The 23,612-nt window shown below is 36.3% G+C and overlaps 1 long non-coding RNA gene across 1 annotated transcript; it reads right to left on the bottom strand.

Moving 5' to 3' along the window:
• Positions 1-2,003: 2,003 nt before the first annotated feature.
• On the bottom strand, positions 2,004-5,277 carry LOC132609461 (uncharacterized). Its single transcript, XR_009570849.1, has 2 exons — positions 4,712-5,277; positions 2,004-2,576 (listed from the first exon to the last, which is right to left on the bottom strand). It is a non-coding gene; the product is annotated as an uncharacterized LOC132609461 (long non-coding RNA).
• Positions 5,278-23,612: the final 18,335 nt, after the last annotated feature.

Raw genomic sequence — 23,612 nt, 5'->3', positions numbered from 1 at the left:
TTTCTACTAAAAACAAAATCTTTTCCACCAAGTTAAACTTTTTAGAGTAAAACACAATTATGGTGTAGAATCCAAATAAGTTAGGAAATTCAGGGCAATCCCTAACATATCTCCCCTTGGCCTAACTTATCTAGAAAAATAATCTCCATCTTCCTTCTTCACATAAACTTCATCACTACTACTTGTCATGATTAAAAGTAGGTGTGGTTGAAAATTTGATCCTTGTGCTTTAAAAGTGAGCACAAGTTGAAAGTGGAGCCACGCGTTAAAAAAGAACATGGGTTGAAAATTGTATCCACATGTAGTACTCTAGATTTTTTTTTGGACAAAAATCTTCATTATCGTTGAGTTAGTTGAAACTTGAACTGATCCACCTTGAACCTGTCTTCAACCTCGTTGAGTCATTGGCGCTTATACCACTTGTTTGAGATCGGCGTCATGCAGAAGCTAATGATTCCAGACCTTAAGCGGCAATAAATTTGACTGTTATACTCCTTTTTAACCAAGTCAAAGTAGAGTACGACATATTGGTGATGCCTACATTATTTAACTTAAGGAGTCGCCACCTAATTATTTTAATGGTAAACTAATTTCTGTATGAGAAGAAAGATCTTCTATTTGTAGATGTTTGAAACTTCTCCTCCATGAAAAAGGATAGACATGGAAAAGTCCTTTTCTACTAAAAAGATCTTTTCCACCAAGTTAAACTTTTTGGAGTAAAACACAATTATGGTGTAGAATCCAAATAAGTTAGCGAATTCAAGCAATCCATAACAAAACTCCCCTTGGCCTGGATTTCGGGCAAAATAATCTTTATTTTTCCTCCTCACATAATCTTCATCACTGCTGCTTGTCATTTTTAAAAGTAGGTATAGTTAAAAATTTAAGCCTTGTGCCTTAAAAGCGAGCACAGGCTGAAAGTGGAGCCATGTGTTAAAAATGAACATGGGTTGAATTAGGCCCAAGCGTTTAAAGTAAGCAAGGGTTGAAAATTTGAGCTCATACGTTAAAAGTAAGCATGAGTTGAAAATTAGAACTCATGCGTTAAAGTAAGCATGAGTTAAAAATAATTTTTGCTTTAAAAATATGCAGCAACAGGATTGCTGAAAATACGATTGAAAATTGTATCCACATGTAGTACTCTAGATTTTTTTTTGGACAAAAATCTTCATTATCGTTGAGTTAGTTGAAACTTGAACTGATCCACCTTGAACCTGTCTTCAACCTCGTTGAGTCATTGGCGCTTATACCACTTGTTTGAGATCGGCGTCATGCAGAAGCTAATGATTCCAGACCTTAAGCGGCAATAAATTTGACTGTTATACTCCTTTTTAACCAAGTCAAAGTAGAGTACGACATATTGGTGATTCCTACATTATTTAACTTAATGAGTCGCCACCTAATTATTTTAATGGTAAATTAGGACACCTAATTATTAATTACTAAGGTAAAACTAAATTAAACTCCATTTTTTTCAAAGTCTTACGAGCCAAATAGATTCTAGGTAAGGGTTCTAAATATCCTAATGGGAAGGTCTTAAGCATCCATTAGAATCCGTTAGCTACGGTTACCGATCAAACTTAGGTTAATAAAATAGGCGTTGAAAGGTTGTTAAAACATAAGTGCTAAATAATACATTTTGTTTGACAAGTTGATATAAATTTTTTAAATCGTTTAAAATGTCCTGCTTTTAAATTTGAAGGCTTAATTCTCAAAAAAAAGTACTTGAACACAAAATGGGGTAAAAGTTTAGATCGTCATTCCACCAAAAATAAGCTAAACTTAAAACCTTTTAATAGATTAGATAGAATTGTTAAAAAAATGATTTTTTTTAACTAAAGTTACGTAATAGCAGCAAATTACTGTATCCGAAACAAAAATTGTTTTCCAAGCATGTCTCCAAAGTTAAAACTTTATACATATTTCTGGATGAAAATGGGCAACTACTATCACTACTTAAATCTTTATATCTAGGTATTATCCTCAATAAATACTTATTAATATCAGGAAGTAGAAAAATTCTAAATAATCGAATAGTCTAATTATTAATCCCGTAATGATTTAAATTTATGACACACAAACTCATAAGTAACGTTAGCAACCAGGAAGAAAAGAATAAAAGGACATAAGATGAAAAACAAGTTTTCCATCCAATTTTCCGGGGATAGTAAACTGTCAGGCTCGTTATTCAACAGAAACAAGAAGGAATGATGTCATGTTGGCTCCGTGCGGCGTCGTTGAGTCTCAAGTGAGACTCGTCGGCTCCGGTGATCATGCAAAAAGAAGAAACCAGAAAAGAGAGAATTAGAGCACCGACATGCTTTTATAATAGAAAAGATTTTATAATAGACAACAAGAACCCTCAGGGGTTGACCTGGTGGTAATTGGCTTGAGCCTTGGGGTGCTCCCTTTCAAGGTCTCAAGTTCGAAACTCATTGGGTGCAAACAATTTCTGAGGGCCATCGGACTGGGGTAAAACCCTGAATTACCCGTGGTGCACTTGCGGGAAACTCCTTGCCGAGGGCCTGTGCACCCCCGGGATTAGTCGGGGCTCAAAGAGACCCGGACACCCGGTGCTTAATAAAAAAAAAATAGACAACAAGCATAAATAAAATACAGTAAAAGTCACTTAACATATTGAACCAAACTTAGATAAGTATTTTATACCTCAAGCATGCTGGAAATATATGATTAAAAAAAAAACAGATTATGTAAAACTAAATCTCAACAACAGTATTCCTATTTTTTTTTAAAATAAGCTCTTCCTCTGCTTCTAAACTATCCAAATAAGACCATCACTAAGCAAGTCAAGGAAGCAGATTTGAACAAGATCCTAATAAACTTTAGAACATTACCTCAATTACTTAGTTTAAGACAAACGACTTTTTTTTAAAAAAAAAGTTTTGAGCAAGTTAAAACTTCAACACTTAAACAAATGCATATTTCAAGCAAACAAAACAGAACAGAGAAGCATTTAGGATCTTTAAGACTGTCATTGACTTAAAGGACTTAGTTACATGCTAAAAATTAGTTTGTGCGTGATGACAAGCTCGTGCTGCACCTCAGACTATTAGTGATAAAAAATAAAAAACAGGTCATTTCCCTTCATTAAGACATAAATGAACTCAAATTAGACATGGCAACTCATAAAAGAAAGATTTATCTTTTACATCGTCAGGACACCTATAAGTACCTGATTTAAACTCAACACAGTTTTTTAAAAAAAATCTTACACAAACTTAATCCTAGACTAATCTGGTATCATATTTCTTCAGACAAGACAGAGGAAAAAAAATTAGAAGGAATAACACTGCTGAACTACAAACAAAGGTGTCTAGCAACTCTCCGCACTAGTTTTAAAAGAAAGAGTCAACTTTTATATGTCTTCTCACATAGCTACGCAAAATAAACTTAAGTAAAACTCGATCACATATCATTCTGCTAATTAAATCTTTATTAATGTCGACTCAAGATTGATCATAACAAGAAGCTGAAGCTAAGATGCACTAATCAGTTATGCAAACAGGGAATGCATCCACCTTGAACTCACATTAAACCTCTATATTCAAGCTAAAACAGTATTAATATTGATCCACACAGTCCAAATTAATTGCACTTAAACCGCTATGGCAGAAACACTTTATCTATGCAAAATCCGAACTAACCAGCTTGTTAAAAATTAAGGGAAACTAGCTGAAAGTGTTAGCAAGCTTCTTCAAGTTTTGAGACCAATCTCCATGGAGAAAAACAATGACTTAAATGAATATAACATAGTATATAACCTAATTTGCTAGTTGATCATGAGGAAACAAAATTAGAGAGGGGGGGGGGGGGGGGGCATTTTGGAAAAGGCAAACTAGTGATATCTCTAAGAATTGAAATCAAACAAGGAGACAACTCTGTCAATTTAAAGGAAACAATGTCTTAGCTAAGCACTTCTTCTATTTACTTCTCACATTCTTTTAAAATAAAGCGGAAAGAGCTACTCCGAATAATAAGCTAACTGACCAGTTTTAGAGCTTTAGACTTGACATGAATTAAAAGAGATTAGATTAAGGTTGATTTTAAACAAACGAATAAGGAGCTATTATTTAAGCGAAAGACCTGCATCTTGATATTAACTGAGAAACATCCACATATGCTGACCATTATAAGTAGATGCTACGACATTCAAAATTGAGAAAATACCTAAAAATTACCACCTATTTACCTACTAAAAATTACCACCTATTTACCTACACAGGCCCTTCAGTCGACATGAAAGACTGAGGAAGGATTCTATTTATTGATTTCAAACTAACATCAAGATAACCATATCTGCATCTCAACAAATCAATATAGCTATCAAAGTAAACCTCGCACCATTTATATGAATATTAAGAGTACTCATTACACCTATCCCTCGTAAACTTAAATTAAGACACAACAAACAAAAAAAAAAGCCATGGAAACTAAGAACAATTAAAACCCAAACTCATACCTAACATTTGTGAAGCGAAATAAAAAAAAAACATTAATAACTCAAACAAGACTAAAATTTAAACTAATCCATTCAAAAATTAGAAAACATACAGAAGCTAACTTGTCCCACCATTTTGAATGAGCAGCAAACAGAAAACAGTACTAAAAATGTATAAATATACCAAACAAAAAGAGAACAGCTACAGGACTAACAAAAGAAATGAAAAAAAAGAGGAGGAGAATTACTGACCTTTTTCGGGTGCAGCGAACTAGGGCTTTTAGGTCACCGATCTAAGGCTCAAACTTTGACCACTTTACACTCGGAAAACCCTTTGAGTCCGAAATCTTGACAGAAACAAAAGTACCCCTTTTTTAGAGTAAAGTTTGGTTTCAACAGTAATTTAAAGTGAAGGGTGATGGCTCCAAAAAATCGTGGTCCTAAAATGGATGCAAGACGAATATTTATACCTACGAGCTAGGGTTTTGGGATGTTTTTTGGGCGGGATTCTTAGAGCATCAGGTTTGAATCTTGAGTCAAAATGCCCGTTTGAATCTTGGTCAGATTTGTGCCCGAAATGGAAGAAGGCAGAGTGAAAATATCGAGTGAAGATGACATGTACCTCTATATTTAGAATAATTTTGGTCAAATATGAAAGGGAGAGCGTCCTTCTGTCAGTGGACATGCCAAGATCTGAAGACTTTTATGAAAATGGAGAGGGCAAGCCACTGCCATTGATGTAGGGTACTGGAGCTTTTGCTTGAAAGGGAAAATGGATGAGGGACACGTGCAGATGAATATGTGGGATGGGAACTAGGTTTGAAAAACAAAATGAGTTAAAATAATTATGGGGTGGACTCTTCTATTGGTTTAATGGGTTGCGAATTTGGGCTGAAACTGATGGCCCTTTCTTCCTTAAGCCTTCTCTTGGGCTTCTAAGTTAAGATGAAAGATGCTCTCTAGTTCATTAATATTAGCGCGTGATAAAATATTACTTAATCAAAAATTAAAATTATACAATATCGTAATAGTTGACGATAATATTTATAAAGTTTAAAAGTAAGTAAATGCTATCGTCTAAATATATATATAAAATGCAATGTGTAAGATGTATAAATTGATCATGACGATTATGATTAAGTGATCGCAATATAATAATAATAATAATGTTAATAATTATAATAATAACGGTAATAATAATGATAATAGCCAACAAATATAGTTGGATAATGAAAACGACGATATTAATAAGAGCTAAATTGTAATAAAATATAAATAACTATTCTTAAGTTATCAAAAATATTAGAAACGCAAATAAATATTTTGGAGGAAAGGCGGGACAAAATTGAGTGTCAATATAGACAACAATGAAAATATACTAAAACGGCATAGTATTATAATATAGTTTGGTCAAATGACCTACATTGGAAAAGACTAATACTTTTAATCTTTTCGTACGAAAATTAGGTCCCAATTCAATCTTATAATGTTACTTAAAAGAGATTCTGAATTTTATTTAAGTTACAAGAATTAGTCCAAATTTGTGAAAATATTTTTTCTTCCGATTTAATTGACTCCAAGATGGTCCTCTTGATCTCAAAGTGGGCTTGAGGCCCAAAACAACATTCGTCACATTTCTAGGTTCTTAAAAGGGGCAGAAGGCCCAAAATGTCACTTATCCTCATTTTCTTTTTTCTGATCGTTTAGGCTCAACCATATATCCAAACAAGTTTTATCTTAAGAAATCTTGTAGTTAGTCCGATTTCATGCATGTATTAGAGAAATAGGCAAGTTTTGAAAATGGTTTTGGCGACTTTCTAATAATACTAGCGCATTCCCTAAATTCTAAGCATATAAAGGGTTTCAATATTCATACATTGTAATACATACAATATTATACATACAATATATACAAGTAATATATAAAAGAGAGTAAGGGACGAGATTTTATGACTGGTGGGCCTACCTAAGCCCACCAATGACCATTTTCACCTATGATTAGGCCTTCAATATATTACCTTCCCTTTCTATAATCATGCGGACTCGATTGAATAAAGGAGAAGGGCCTGAGGCCGAATTGGTTTCAAGCGGAAGGCAGTGGCCCAAGTGGCCCACGAGGTTTCACATGCAACACGAAGTAGAAAAAAAAATGGTAAGATTAGACAAGCATTTTGGAATGAACTATTTGCTTAATACAGGATAAGATATAATTATAAACACATGTATATAAACACATGTTCAAGTTATTAACTTAAATCATGCAAGAAGTCCAAACCAAAGTAGTATACACAAAGAAAGGTTCAAATAAGCCAACAAGTTCAACTTAAGATAACTACGGCCTAAGGTTGTAGCCCAAATGGCATTAAATGACAATAAATAGAGCCAAACCCTAACAACAAAGTATAGACGCGTAAGCCCAAAATCAAACAGAAAACTTAAATAACAAAACCAATAATGATGGACTCTCACGAGTGATATACCAAATATATCAGTTTTTACAGGCTATATGTATACATAACTGGATATACCTGGTATATTCAGGTGTATTTCCCTTATATATTCAAACAAAAATAGCCTTTAGGTTCAGAAAAGAGATCTTCTTATCATGCTTAACATTCGAGAATTATTTTCAAGGGTGCAGAAATGGCATCAAAGAAAATAAAGGCAAGTGCAACATGGCATACACACAGCAAAACTCAAAGGATCAGATAAACCATTAATGTAGTGTTTTGAAAGAGTGAAGCATTTCAAATTATTTTAAACCTTCAAAGAATAAACCAACATGCATTTCCCACAGATTCTTACTCATTTTAACTCAGAGGGTCCCATGGGGTATGACTTTACGTAGGGGAACCCTAGTAGCTTAGAGTGAAGAGGACCAGGCTAAGCTTGAATAGAAACTCCAAGCCTTATATCTTTCCTCCTGGCTCTGGGTAAGTCATACCTATGGTCAATCAAACCCCAAGTCACAGCCTCTTAGGTATGTCACAATATCATCTTATTACTCTAGCATACATCATGCAGGTCCTTAACTTGATTCATACTAAGTACAGATGCTCAGAGAACAACAAGATCACAAAGAAATAATGGTGCAGGATGTCATGAGTTAGTCATAGTTATAGACTTCAGACACAGCTAACTAAACATGAACATAGCAAGGATGCAAGGCAAGATTCTTGAACTTCTTTAACAAGGTAGATATATGATCTAGATGATTCATTCTTGATGACAGCCTCATGTAAAGAACAGAGTGAACCTATTCTATATAAAATACCAGTAGGCACCAAACATTCTGATTGCACATTGTGTTTTGATAAGAAATTAACTTCTGTGAATTCATGTGATACTTTCAAGGACAACAAACACAGAGAAATGGGAAAACAAGTTCAGGTACACCAGAGGGCTAGCATGTTAAGATGCAGCTAGCATTTACAACACTAATCAGGCAATTGTAACGACCCGCTTGGTCGTTATAGTTTTTTTGACACTTTTGACCCTTCCCCTAGCCTAGTTAGCTCACTTTTAATTCAAGGGGACCATTGACACACTTCTCGAGATGTTCGGGGTTGATTTTGGTGAATTTTTGGGAAAAAATAGCTTTAAGCGAAAAAGAGTTGACTCAAAGTTGACTTTTGGATAAACGAACCTTTTTTGAAAATTCGTTGATTTCAAGAGGTCCTGATGGTCATTTAGAACTTGTGTGCATATTTGGTTTGGTTCCTAATGCACTCGGGTGCAATTTGGGACTTGGGTTGGGAAGTTGGAATTGAGGTATCGGGAGTTGACTTGGTCAACGAGACCTCTGTTGGGAATTTCGAGGCCACAGGTGCGTTTGTAGTGTGTATTTATGTGTGTCTGTGTATATGATTTGTGAGCAGATGGCCTCAGGATTTAGTCAGAAATTCGGATTGAGTTGTGAAACTTGAAATCTTTTTGGTGTCTAGTGCCCGCTTTGGCGGCACCAGCACCGCAACAGCGGTACCGTTATAGCGTTCACCCTTCCACTGAAGTGGCATGTGCCATTTGGGCATGACCGCTATAGCGGTCTTGGGACCACTGGAGCGACGCCGCTGGAGCGTTAATCTCGTCGGGGAAGCAGGTGACGGGCAGCTATTTCATCAAATGAAGTGTTAAATGCCCTAAGTCCCTCATTTGTTACTATTCCGAAATCTGAGCTAGTGGGAGCAATTCTAGAGTATTCTCGGAGAAGATTCTTGGTGGTAAGTGATAGCAACCATGGAGGCTCAAATGCATTAAGGAGCAAAAAAGGTCACCACTAAGATTCGGGACGAATCTTGTATAAGAGAGGGAGAATGACAGCAACCAAGGAAGCTTAATTTTCATTGAAGACTAAAAAATATATATATGCTTTAATGGGCTTCATTTGGTAATGAAAACATGTCTTGTAATGGAGGAATAGCTCCAGCCCAAAGTAGATCTTTTGGGAAAGTCTTAATACTAATTAGAGGCCCAAATTGAAGACCAAGGTGAGTTGAATTATGGCCCAAAAAATGCCCAAAGAAGGAACAAGTTCAGCAGCCCATACTTGTGTTTCTAGAAGATCATTTAATGCTATGTTGACTACATTTAATGTTTTTATTGAACAAAGTGTTGGTGGACTTTTATGCACATTGGAACAAATGTTTGGTGGTCTTCTATGCACATTAGAACAAGTGTTGGTGGTCTTCTATGCACCTTGGAACAAAGAATTGGTGGTCTTCTTTGCAGCTTGGAAATTGCACCTGAATTAATTTAATTTGACCAACTTTGAAGTCTAGAATGTTTTTTATTTTTTTTAGGGTGGCAGCCACCATTTCTCCCATATAAAGGGATGTTTCTTTTTCATTGGAACCAAGTTTGATTAATATTAATATAATAGCCTTGTGGCTTGTGGAGACCTTTGAGGTTCTCTTTTGGGTTATTCCCTTTTTGTTCTACTTTGAACCGTAACTTGGATCGTTCAATGGTAAGATTCCTCGTTTGAGTTCCCTCCCTCCCTTTCTTCTTCTTCTTAATTGATTCAATTCATTCTTTAACTATTAAACAACATTTTAAGTATCAAATACTTGAACTTGTGTTCTTCTTTCTCAAGAATCAATCCGTCCCTCTTTCTAATTTCTAATTCTAAAGTCTCCCGCTATCCGCGTTGTTATCAAGTGGTATCAGAGCTTTGGATGGTTGAGTATTCTTATACTCACCGATCTGTTGATTTGAATTCTAAATACCAAAAAACAAATCTGAAAAATAATAATACTGTAGCAGGTGAACAGTAGCCAAAAAAAAGTTAGAAAAAAACTGCTCAAGTGAACAGTGCCTTGAACAGTACTCTCTAAGTTTTCTTTACTTGTTCTTGATTTCTTCAATCCTTTATCTTGTGATTTGGTGACCTTAAATTATTGGGAAATCCATTGTGATTGTTATCTCTTGAAAATCCCATTAGTCTTAAAGATTCTTTGACTTTTACTCATCAAGGAACTCAAAAGTCACATTGAGGAGTACAAGGTCATTACAACACATTTGGATAAAAACTCATTGATATGTTCTAAATCTTTTCTTAGAAGTGTTTATTCCTTACATTTAGTTTTCTATTTGTTCTCTTGCTAGATACTTAAAGTATTTGTTCATACTTAGAGTTGTCTAGTAATTTTGTGTCTTAAAGATATTTGTTCTTTGTTTCATGCCAATTTATTCCGTGTTTTTCTCTTTATTGTCATTGTGTATTTCTTGTTTCCAGTCCGTTTAAGTTTTTATTGACCTTTTCTTTGTTTGACATAAACTCCATTCTTGAACCAAGCTTTGGAACTTACTTTGAAGTGTTTGAGTTGTTGGTTTATTGAAGAACTTCGAGGAGCAGCCCTTGAGTGGTTAAAGGAAAGAGTGGTGAGATTATTTGAGGGTAAAAGCCTAATAGTGTGAAACACGAGTGTTGAGAGCCACTACTTGAGTGATACACGTAAAAGAGTGTATGTGAGATCACTTTACTACTAACTGTTTTCTTTTCTTTTTTTAAAGCATGTCTTACACATTCTGAAAGCATTTGGAGTGAAGGGATGGATTATTCTAGTGGAGAAGATTGGGAATCAGATGATAGAAGGGCGTACAATGATTTTTGTGAAGAGTATGGTGGCTATGATGAGTCACATCAGATTTGTGATTTGAGTGAAGGTAATAACATTTGTGAGGATCATAGTGGTGAAGAATCTTCTAATTATGATGACATTAGTTATGGTGATAAATGTGCTGATTATGTTGAAGTTGGAAGTTTGAGTCCTATTAAACCTACTCCGGCAAGATATAATTTGGTGAAAAGTCATAGAAGAAGTCGTGAGCTTACAAAAGTTAACAAGGTTTTTCAAACTAGAATGCAAGTATTGTCTAATGTGTGTGCGACTAAGATTGACAAGAATGTTTGTCACAACTTAGTTAGTGCTTACTTTGTTGAAAAAGTGGGCTTGTATTGTGTTAAGCATGCTTCACCCTACACCTTAAAAGGAGTGAAGGTAGAGAAGAGGGTGTTAGTGTCATTAACTCTTAGGAGATACAAGGATGAGGTCTGGTGTGACGTAGTTCCCTTATTCACATGTCATGTCTTGTTGGGAAAGTCGTGGTATCTCTATAAGAAAGTTTCATATGATCTAGAAAAGAATAGGCATTCCTTGGTAAAAGATGATGGAAAACGAACTACCCCTGTATCTTTGTCACCTACGGAGATTCAAGAAGATCGATTAAAGGTAAGGAGATCAATAGAGGTGTTTGAAAAGGAAAAGGTCTGCAAGAGGGGAAACAATAGTAGGATTGGGAAGCCTAAAATTAGAGTTGATGTTAGAAGTCCTCCAAGGGATAAAAGAGGGATTCTAGGCAAGAATATGGTAACTTGTGATACTTATTGCAGCATACCTTGCCCGGGATAAAAAGGGATGATACCGCATTGAGAACCTTCTCTACACCAAACAAAAGTGAGGATGAGAGACAAAAGAAAGAGAGAAGTGAGGGTGAGCAACTTGACAACTCAAGAGAGGAAGTGATGAGTGAAAAGAGTGAGTTGTTAAGAAGCAGAAATAAGTGGAAAGAATTGAGTGACGTGAGCTCAAGAGGTAAAATAGAGAGTGAACAAGTACACTTGAGAGACGAGGAAAAAGAAGAGATTAAAAGAATTGAGTGCATAAGTATGAAAGATTCTTGTTCAAGTTCTAACCAATTAACTCATTCTTTTCTAGTGTTTGTGCTCCAAATGTGCAGGTTATTGAAAAAGAACCCATTGAAGTGTTGGAACAACAATTGAAGGAAGAATCTAGCTTTAAATGGGATTTGAAAGGAGCAAAGGCTGATGATTCGTGGAAACAATTACAAGTAGAAGACAAAGTTGAGCTTGATGATCTCATGTATCTCATGTGGTATGACCTTATAGATGATCTATTTGTAGATGCAAACAAAACTGAACTTGTACCACAATTTGTTGAATCAAGAGTTTTAAGTGAAGATATAACTCAAATTTAGAGTGAACCTAACTTTTTTGGTTGTTCTTCTCACGTGAGCAGTCTGCCATAATGTGATGAAAGTGAGGGACGAGATAAGTTGAGTGAACAAATCCAAGAAAATTTGAGAGAGGGTGAATCTTGTTCATATGCTAATCAACTAACTCTTTCTTGTTTTAGTCTTTTATCTCCTTTCATGCATAAAATTGAGGATGAACTTTGTGTAAAGGATGATGACAACTCACTTGAAGAAGACAATCTCATTGGTCAAGGTTTTAAAGTGTGGGATAACCCATTGTGGGATGATACTAAACATGAGTTTACTGTACATTTTTGTCCACTTTGGGATTCCAATGAAGGAAGCAAAGGTGATGAAGTTTCCAATGAAGACATTGAGACACATGAAGCTTTTAGTACCGTAGATATTGAGAAAGTTGAGCTAGGTGCAGAATGTAGTAGCTCAAGTGTGGAAAAGGATAAGTGCTCACATGTTTCCAACTTCACAATATCTTTATCTTGTTTTCTAGATTCTTATTTGCAGGTTCATTCCAAGTCACTTCACAAGAAAATAACTTTTGATCCATATCTTGACCATAGTATATCGAATGGTGAGGTTAAGTTGTTTAGAAAGAGCAAATATGGTATGTTTTCTTGGTATTCATATGCTTTTGGTCTGGCTAAAGATCTTGTACTGTTTAAAGAGCTTATGAATGGTGTTTTTAGTTCTTGTGTTGGAAATTACATTATTCTATTAGATGATGTAATGCTTGGATATTTAAAAGGGGTGTTTGTAGATAAAAGAACTAAGTGGGTTAAGTGGTTGCATGGTCGCTACCTTGTGTTGGTTTTACCAAATGCTTGTTTTGTTTCCTTTGTTTGCTCCCTACTTATTGTGATTATCATATTGGTTGCAGGTCAATGTCAAGATTCGAGGATGAATCTTCTTTAAGAGGGGGAGAATAATAGCAACCATGGAGGCTCAAATGCATTAAGGAGCAAAAAATGTCACCACCAAGATTCAAGACGAATCTTCTATAAGAAGGGGAGAATGATAGCAACCAAGGAAGCTTAATTTTCATTGAAGACTAAAAAATATCAAATTGCTTTAATGGGCTTAATTTGGTAATGAAAACATGTCTTGTAATGGAGGAATAGCTCCAGCCCAAAGTAGATCTTTTGGGAAAGTCTTAATACTAATTGGAGGCCCAAATTGAAGACCAAAGTGAGTTGGATTATGGCCCAAAACATGCCCAAAGAAGGAACAAGTTCAGCAGCCCATACTTGTGTTTCTAGAAGATCATTTAATGCTATGTTGACTACATTTAATGTTTTTATTGAACAAAGTGTTGGTCGTCTTCTATGCACATTGGAACAAATGTTTGGTGGTTTTCTATGAACATTGAAACAAATGTTGGTGGTCTTCTATGCACCTTAGAACAAATAATTGGTGGTATTCTATGCAGCTTGGAAATTACACCTGAATTGATTTAGTTTGACCAACTTTGAAGTCTAGAATGGTTTTTATTTTCTTTAGGGTGGCAGCCACCATTTCTCCCATATAAAAGGGTACTTTCTTTTTCATTGGAACCAAGTTTGATTAATATTAATATAATAGCCTTGTGGCTTGTGGAGACCTTTGAGGTTCTCTTTTGGGTTATGCCCTTTTTGTTCTACTTTGAACCGTAACTTGGATCCTTCAATGGTAAGATTCCTCATTTGAGTTCCTTCCCTCCTTTTCTTCTTCTTCTTAATTGATTCAATTCTTTCTTTCACTATTAAACAATGTTTTAAGTATCAAATACTTGAACTTGTGTTCTTCTTTCTTAAGAATCAATCCTTCCCTATTTCTAATTTCTAATTCTAAGTCTCCCGCTATCCTCGTTGATATCAGTAAGTCCTTCCAATCTCTTTGCTATTCCATTACCTCTAATCATCTTAGAATCCCTTTGTCTTGATAGTTCATTAAGTGATTGAAGATTAAAAAGGGGTTTAATGCATATTCCTTCTAGGGTTCTAAATCATGATTTGTTGGTTGGATTAGTTTCTTTAAGCATTGAATTGATGATTAGAATCCTTTATTTCATAACTTCTTTCTAATTAGAGGCTAATTTGTGGAATTGAAAGTTAGGGTTTATACCCAAATTTGGGGGTTTTGCCTAGAATACGAAATTGAGTGGATTGTTGATTATTCTAGCTTGCTATTGATGGGAATTGATGACTAGAGGTTTAATTTCATGTTGGGACCTTTAGATTCCTAATTTCACCCTTCTAGTTCATAAATCCTATTTCATAGGTTGGAAATTTGGGTTTTGAATAGAAGTAGAGTTTGTTTGATGTTCTTCTTGACTTTAATTCCATGATTCAAATATGCTTAGACATTCTTGATCTCGAGGCTCAAAGGAAAGGGAAAGGCTAAGGAGTGATTGTTGGTGATATCGTTGTTTGGCCTTCCAGGTAGTTTACAATTTACCTTTGGTAAGACTTCGTTTAGCGAAGCATATATTTAAATGATATTTTCGGAGAATGCATGTAAACCTTCGGGTATGAAGTTGGGTTAGATATTGTCTTAGGTTGGGCTCTATTGTGTGATTGGGGTTAGCCACCCCGTTGTGCTGTGATTTGATTTGTTCTATTGCTATTGGCTAGAGGCCACGTGATAATAGTAAATATTGGAGACTATCGATATATCTTGATCATAATATTGTAGTATCTTACTTGTTGACGTTGATACGAGGATAGTGCTCAATGGCTTCTGTAGCCTTTTCATGATATTGTTGGCGCACCCATGGTTGGTACTTGTGATATTGATCTGATTATTGATATTGTACTCATACATTGCATGAATTCTCATCCTTCATGATATATTGTTGATACATTGGTGATACTTGAGGAAGCACTGTGATGAGTTGGGCTAAGTTGGATGATAGTGACGTGAGGATCGATATCCGATGGTTGTCTCGCAATTGAGGTTGTGTGTAGCGATTCTCGAGGTTTGTGATGGGATCGTGAGGTAGTTGTATCCGAGGTTATTGCCAAACTATGAGGTACATGGACTTTGCGGGTCCCCCATGGGTTGTGCTACCCAGATGTCGATACTTCCATCCAGAGTACATGTGTACACAACATTGCATTGCATTCATATTTCATACATTATTGCATTACATTGCACTATGGCTTTTTTTGAGATGATCTGGTGATATACTTGTGTTATTTGGATTCAGATTAAATATATTGAGACTTGGCACACTTGGATTTAAATGCTATAACGTAGGTGATGACGTGTACTTGATTTCTAGCTTGTGTTTGACTTATACCTTGATTGATATCTGTTTATCTTACTTTATTGACTTGATATGTGTTAGCTAGACTCGGTGGGCTTATGATACCTACCAGTACTGTGGTTTTGTACTAACCTACACTTGCTGCATTCTTTTATGAATGCAGAATTCCAAGTGGGATCGACCTCTGTTTCTCGTGGCTTATAGTCATTCCGAGAGTTGCTTAGATTCTACAGGGTGAGCACAAGATGTCTGCCGCCTTGAAGATTCTTCTTTATTTATGGCTTATTTTCTATTCCGAGACATATTCAGACTTGATGTATTATTGAATTTCCAGACTTGTAGATTCTAGTTAGATGCTCTTGTATGGATTAGACCAGACTCTGGGGTGTATTTTCCTTACTTCCGCATATTTTCTATATTATTATCGTCAGACTTACGTGATTTTATCTCTTCCGCTTATTTAATTATTTGTTTATGTTTTTACTATTGTTGGGTTGAGAGTTCGCCTACCGAGGTGGGAAAGATAGGTGTCCGCGGGATTTAGCTAAATTGGGTCGTGACAAGTTGGTATCAAATCTCTAGGTTACCTGGTCTATAATATAAGAGCCTGTCTAGTAGAGTCTAGTGGATCGGTACGATGAGCTCCGTACTTATCTGCGAGAGGCTATAGACATCTAGGAAGATTTTATTTTCTTTCCTTCTTTCGTGCTACTTTATTCTAATTAGTATCTGGAACAATCAAATTGTTATCTGACTCTTATTTCTTCTCTCTCAAATAGTGAGGACTCGAGCTACTATAGCCCGAGGCCAGGTGCCAGAGCCCACAGCTACGGCTGGCACCAGAGGGCGAGCGATAGCTAGAAGGAGCCGCAGAGCTAGAGGCTGCGGGGCTACCTCTGTCAGGGGCAGGGCTCCTGCGGTAGGACAGCAGCGCGAGAGATCTCCGTCTCTAAAGCCTGAGGATCAACAGGTTCGAGACTAGGCCACCGAGAATGATGTGGCCCCAGCACGGACACAACCTGAGATTACTTCTGATCAGAGTATGCAAGATATTATGGTCCGTGTTCTACTCCATCTAGATGCCCAGCAGGCTGCCGTTGGTGTTACTACTCCGGGCGGAGGTTCTCATACTAGAGTTGGGGACCAGACCCCTAAACAGCGACCTACTCGAGTAGCACATCCCGTTGTAAATATGGCTCCTTGTATTGATGCAGTGCCAACCCCAAGGGATGATCTTAGATCCGTGGCAGACCCTGTTACAACATTGACTGATCAGGATCTTGTTGGGAGGTTTAGAAATTTGGAGCCGCCAAGGTTTTCGGGCACCTCTGCAGAGGATACTTATGAGTTCATCTTAGATATGCATGAGTTTCTATATAGAATGGGGATCGTAGAGTCCCATGGAGTTAACTATGTATCCTACCAGTTTCGCGGCGACACGAAAACTTGGTGGAGGTATTTTGTCGCTTGCAACCTAAGGGTTCTCCTCCTCTGACATGAACTCAGTTCTACCGGTTCTTTCTTAAGAAGTATGTGCCCCGAGTTTTGAGGGAGGCGCGTAGGGATGAGTTTCTACATCTTCAGCAGAGGGGATTATTTATGGAGGCCTATGTGACTCGCTATCTGTATCTAGTCCGTTATTCAGCTTCTTTGATTCCTATCGAGCATGACAGGATTATGCGCTTTGTTGGTGGGCTAGTCGGTTATCTTCAGATTCCTTGCCTTTAGATGGAGGCTATGGGGGCTTCCTTCCAATCTATCATTGATCATACTTCTTTAGTTGAGGCCGCTAAGGCCCGTGCATTTGGAGGGGGTAGTAAAAAGAGGCAGCGTCAGATTGGGAGTTATGGTGGTTCTAGTTTGAGGGGCGTTGGTCAGTCTTCTAGGCCGTATCGACCATATTCCGACCGCCCTATGCATTTAGCTTTGCAGGCTTCCTCCAGTGAGCCACCCAGGCAGAGAGCTCCTGAGAGCTCATTTTCTTGATTAGTAGACAGGGTTTTCTAGCCGGGTCCTCAGCTTCAGTTTATCAGTCTCCGCCCTCTAGGGGTTGCTTTGTGTGTGGATAGATTGGTCACATTGCGAGGAGGTGTCCCCGATCCAGGTAGGATTATCAGTCCCAGAGGACTCCGACATCGTCAGGTAGTCGAGGTGGTGCTTCTCAGAGAGGCGGTGCTCAGTCAGGCCGCAGTGGTTCTCAGATTTCTAGAGGTGGATCCCAGGTTGGTAGAGGTGGGCCCCAGAGTTCGAGAGGTGGATCTCAGTCTGGGCGTGGTGGTTCCCAGTGTTACTCATTCCTTAGTAGACCCGAGGCAGAGGCCTCAGACGCTGTTATCTCAGGTATTGTTTCTGTCCGTCATAGAGCAACATGTGTGTTATTTGATGCTGGATCCACTTATTTGTAATTGTTTGTATATCATGTCGTTGATTGGGATTTGACTTGTGATAGCATAAATATACCTGTTTATGTGTCTACTCCGGTTGGAGATTCCGTTATGGTTGATCGAGTTTATCAGTCGCGTTTGGTTACTTTTATAAGGTATGACACTTGGGTAGATTTGATGATTCTTGATATGGTGGACTTTGATATTATCTTAGGTATGACCTGGCTTTCTCCTTATCATGCGATCTTGGACTGTCATGCCAAGACAGTCGCGTTAGCCATGCCGGGCATTCTTAGACTTGAGTGGAGGGGTACTCTTAGCCCCGCTCCGAAGAAGATCATTTCCTTCCTTCAAGCGAAAATATTAGTCAATAAGGAGTATTTAGCTTATCTGGCTCACGTGCGTGACACTACTGTTGCATATCCACCCCTTGAGTCCATTCCTATTGTGATCAAGTTCGCGAAGGTATTTCCGACGGATTTGCTGGATATTTCACCCGATCGCGACTTCTGTATTGACTTGGATCCGAGCACTCGCCCTATTTCTATTCTTCCATATGAGATGGCACCGGCCGAGTTGAGAGAACTTAAGGAGCAGTTGCAGGATTTATTAAGGAAAAGGTTTATTAGATCGAGTGTCTCCCATTGGGGTGCTCCTGTGTTACTTGTGAAGAAGAAGGATGGATTTATGAGGATGTGTATTGATTATCGCCAGATGAACAAGGTTACTATTCGGAACAAGTGTCCTATGCCTCGTATTGATGATTTATTAGACCAGCTTCGGGGTGCTTCAGTGTTTTTGAAGACTGACTTACTATCCTCAGGATTAGGGCTGAAGATATTCCGAAGACAGCCTTTCAGACGAGATATGGACATTATGAGTTTTTTGGTGATGTCATTTGGGCTTACCAATGTCTTAGCTGCATTTATGACTTTGATGAATGACATCTTTAGGCCATTTCTTGATTCCTTTGTGATTGTGTTTATTGATGATATCTTGGTACATTCCAAGAGTAGAGAGGAGCATGAGAGCCATCTTCGCACTGTACTTGGGTTGTTGAAGAAGAATAGCATGTTTGCTAAGTTTTTTGAAGTGCGAGTTTTGGTTGGAGTCTGTGGCGTTCTTGGGCCACACTGTGTCTAAGGATGGGATCATGGTGGATCCTCAGAAGATTAAGGCTGTGAGAGATTGGGCGAGTGACGAGGCCCAAGTGTATAGGAAATTTCGCTCGTACTCTGTCAAATTCTAATATAGTTTAAGATATCGTCCCACAGAGATTGAAAAATCTATGCTATAGACTTGTAGTATTTTTGCCGCTATTTGAGAGAATCAGATTGATGAAAGGAGAGTAGTGACTTAAATTTGTAAATTACTTTAACAAAAGAAACAACTTTCAAAAGATTATCTTAAAAGAAAGAGTTGGGAGTCGTTGAATCCACTTAGTGTATATATGACAATAAAACCTTTTTTTAGTAAATTCCATAAAACAGTAGAAATAGTTCCTACACTTGATTGGTGTTATGAGGAATAAAGACCTCTTGTGATTAGTCCTTAAATCAATAAACTTATTTGAAACAATCCCTCCGCGAGAATTAGAATTGAAAGAAATAAGATAGAGATCCCTCAAATCAATAAACTTATTTGAGACTGTCCCTCCACGAGAATTAGGACGGAAAGAAATAAGATAAAGATTTAAACCTAAGAACTAACTTGAAATAACCCCTCCGTGAGAATTAGGATTAAAAGAAGCAAGTTCAATGATTTGGAATAATAGATGACTAAAAATTATTATTACATATATATTTTATGTGATTATTATAGTATATTTATTTCCCTCCTTGTTAGAAGTACAAATTAATATAATTATAATCATAACACAAAATATACTAAGTAGCGATAATGATTAGTAGAACATATCATTCCAACACAAAGTGTGACACTTAAATAATATCAAGATGAGGAATGATTAAAATATGATAATATAACATTATACCAAGTTTCATCAACTATCCCAACAAAAAGAGATTACTCCATTATGGAGATAGGAAAGAGAAAATATGAATTTAAGAAGCTAGAAATATTGAAAGACATGGAGAAATATTTTTACTCCAAAGGAAAGAAAAGAGAATAGAACAAGATTAACACTTTGTCTTCTAAATTATTGGATGATTTGTAAGCAAAGTGATGCTTCTATTTATAGGAAAATGTAGTATCTCCACCCTACGAATGCATTCCTTGAAGTAGTGCTCACACCTATGACCTACTTGACGGGTGAGAGTATAACAATGGTAGTCGCACCCGTAAATTTTGCAACTCCTTTCTTGATGCCCATAGTTGACGGGTGTGAATATGAAAGCAGCGGTGCCCATAGTTGACGGGTGTGAGTATGAAAGTGGCGGTGACACCCGTGGATTTCAACACTTGACAGGTGTGAGATTATGCAACTTCTCCCAATGTTATCCTTTGTAATTCCCACATGTAAAACTCCATAGTTATGACTTGTGAATTCGTGGTTGCACCTATTGAATTCTTTGCTTACTTCTTTAACAATTTGTTTCTTCTCTATTCTTCTGCAGTACTCTTCTTTCTGTAGAACTTGTCAGAAAATATGCGAGGATAGGATATATTTATTCATGTTATATTTAAAAACTTATTTTTATATACAAAATATCATGAATAATTTATATCCATCAAACTCCCCCATACTTGAATATTTGCTCGTCCTCGAGGAAAAAGATAATTTTCAAACATTTAAAAATCAATGATCTTTATAGGATAGAAAAATTATTCAAAAATAAATTTCTTTCATAATGCTCAATATAATCTAACCTTTTTAAGTTCACCAAATATTTTTCGTGATTTCTGAATTTAGCTTTGATCAGAAAGAACTTGCACTCTTTTTTTCCCTGAATCTTTTAGAATTGATAAATTTATGATCACTTATTCATTGAGTATCACAGTCTTGTCCATAGGCTTGCTCCTTATGTTTGTCTCCACTAATATAGATTCGACACTGTTTTCTGAAATCATCTTAGGACATTTATTGGCTTATAATGTCAGGCTTCAGGCTTGTAAGGTAAGGATATCTTAATAGTGACTTTTATTCTCCCAGCATGGAGTAGATATATAAAGTTTTTTTTTTCCATTTGATAAACTTTTCTTGATTTTCATTTCTCCTCTTTTGCAATGTCTCAAAGACTTGTATATTCACAATTTTCTTTTTTTTTTTCTTTCACTTTCTTCCCTTTTTTGGTTTCTGCTCATTTATTTATAGCTGGAAAAACTAGGGGATCTCTGTGTGTGTGCGCGTATATATGTATATACACACATATATGTAGAATATTATGGTGTCCAGAAAAAAAAATTATGGCTCAAAGAAGGGTTCTAAAAGGGAAAATGTGTATGCTTGGATAAAAATGAAAAGGTTAAAATAGGCTATGAAAGAAGGCCTAATATCATTTTTCAAAAATAAGTGTCATCAATTATTTCTCCTTGAAAAACATTAAGAGTAAGTTCTAGCTAATAGAGTGATTCTTCCTGTTTGGTGATCATAAATTTTCTCAATTCCAATGATTTCTTGAGTTGAAGACGATTGCTCTCTCTTTCACAAAGTCAAAATCGTAGACATGAAAATCATTTGGTGAAGGTAAAAAGAAAATAATCTTGAACATAATGTAAAGAACTTTTTTTTTAACTAAAATACCTACAACAAGATCAAGTTTAAAGAAATACATATATAATACTTATAAATAAAGTAAAAATATTTTTAGCTTTCAAATTTACAACTGCAGAAGAAAACTTGAAAGAAACTGCAGTCCCACACCTTATGTATGCCATAACATAGTTTTATACAAAGAAAAAAACTTTTTTATTTTTTTGTTCTTGGTCCCATCAAAGAGTTACCCATTACTAGTTCCTAATCATTGTTAGAGAGGAATACAATATTACCCACTTTGAGGTATTAAAGTATTTCCCAGATTCCATCTTCTTTTTCACCTACTGCACAATATATATATATATATATATATATATATATATATATATATATATATATATATATATATATATAGAGAGAGAGAGAGAGAGAGAGAGAGAGAGAGAGAGAGAGAGAGAGAGAGAGCCTAAACAGAAGTAGCATATGCATATATACACAAAAACAGGTGGATTAGATCCAAAAAGTCTCCCCACACTTGAGCTTTTCATTCTTCCAGATGAAAATCAGCTTAAACGAGTCCTCCAACTCCACCTCCATTTTTTTAAAAAAGATAAAATAAAACTTATGTTCTGACTAATATGTATATATATATATATATATACACACACACACATATGCACACAAAAACATACTTTAAAAAGAAATACATCTATATTATAGGCTGGTTAATTCAAGACGTTATGAGTTATTTGATCTTGGTTTATTATAAACCAAAAAATTACCTGAGCCAGTAATTAACTTGTACAGTAAATTGGTTAACCAACCAGTTACTTAGGCATACCGATCACCGTGGAATTACTCCTTTGTAGGTGACTCTGTTTTTGTAGAGGCCTTCATGAGATGCTCCGGTTGTACACTAACCTGGATATTAACCAGATTAATTGGTTAAGAAATTTATTGATGCAAATTTATATTGGACTTATGAGGTTCCATTGCTTCACCCTCAATGGCTATGGGTTGGAAGTGGGAGTTCTGAGTTTAATGTCGCCAGCTCGACTTATTGACTTCTTGGTTCATTATTTAATCAGAGTCACCAATGGTTGTTCCTCAAATTGTCCTCCAAAATATAATTTCAGCCTGTGACCATTTACCTTAAACTTGTTTCCGCCATTGATCTGTTGAATTTCAATAGCTCCATATGAAGTGACATTTGTAACATTGTAAGGACCTGCCCATCGGGATTTTAGTTTTCCTGGAAAGAGCCTAAGCCTGCTATTATAAAGAATTACCAAGTCTCCGATTTTAAAACTCTTTGGTCAGATCAAATTGTCATGCCATTTTTTTTGTTTTTTCTTTAAAAATTCTAGTATTTTCATAGGCTCCCAACCTTATTTCTTCTAATTCATTAATTTGGAGAAATCTATTTTTTCCAGCAGAGGTTAATTCAACTGGTAAATGACAAGCTTTTCCAAAGACTAATCTATGCGGTGACACCCATGAATTTCAACACTTGACGGGTGTGAGATTATGCAACTTCTCCCAATGTTATCTTTTGTAATTCCCACATGTAAAACTCCACGGTTATGACTTGTGAATTTGTGGTTGCACCTATTGAATTATTTGCTTACTTCTTTGACAATTTGTTTCTTCTCTATTCTTCTGCAGTACTCTTATTTCTGTAGAATTTGTCAGAAAATATGCGAGGATAGGATATATTTATTCATGTTATATTTAAAAACTTATTTTTATATACAAAATATCATGAATAATTTATATCCATCAGCGAGGCCCACTACTGTGACTGAGATCCGTAATTTTGTGGGTTTGGCCAGCTACTGCCGCAGATTTGTGAAGGGTTTTCTTCTATTGCTTCGTCCTTGACCAGATTGACTCTGAAGGATGTTCCCTTTCAGTGGTCCGAGGATTGTGAGGAGAGATTTCAAAAGTTCAAGTCTCTTTTGACTTCAACTCCGATTCTAGCATTATCCGTGGAGGGTGAGGATTTCGTGGTCTATTGTGATGCATCCTATTTTGGTTTCGGAGCTGTGTTGACGCAGGAGGGTAGAGTTATAGCTAGGGGTGGGCGTTCAGGCTATTGGATTGGATATGAAATTTTTGGTTTGGATATTCGGTTTTAGGATTGAAGAAATTACAATCCAAATCCAATTCAAATAAGTTCGGATTGGATTGGAAATTTTAAGTTCGGTTTCGGATTATTCGGTTCGGATATTTCAAATTTTCAGTTTTGACTCTTGAAACTTAAGGCAAACTTGTTGGGAACGAAATTCATATCTTAGTTCCATTAGGTAAATCTAAATCTTAATTGCTCATTAAAAAAAGCCTTCCAGTTCAAATTAG

Source organism: Lycium barbarum, chromosome 9, assembly GCF_019175385.1.
Source record: "Lycium barbarum isolate Lr01 chromosome 9, ASM1917538v2, whole genome shotgun sequence".
In the NCBI taxonomy this organism is placed as follows: Eukaryota; Viridiplantae; Streptophyta; class Magnoliopsida; order Solanales; family Solanaceae; genus Lycium; species Lycium barbarum.
The sequence above is the reverse complement of the archived record's forward strand: the minus strand, read 5'-3'. Positions and strand labels throughout refer to the sequence as shown.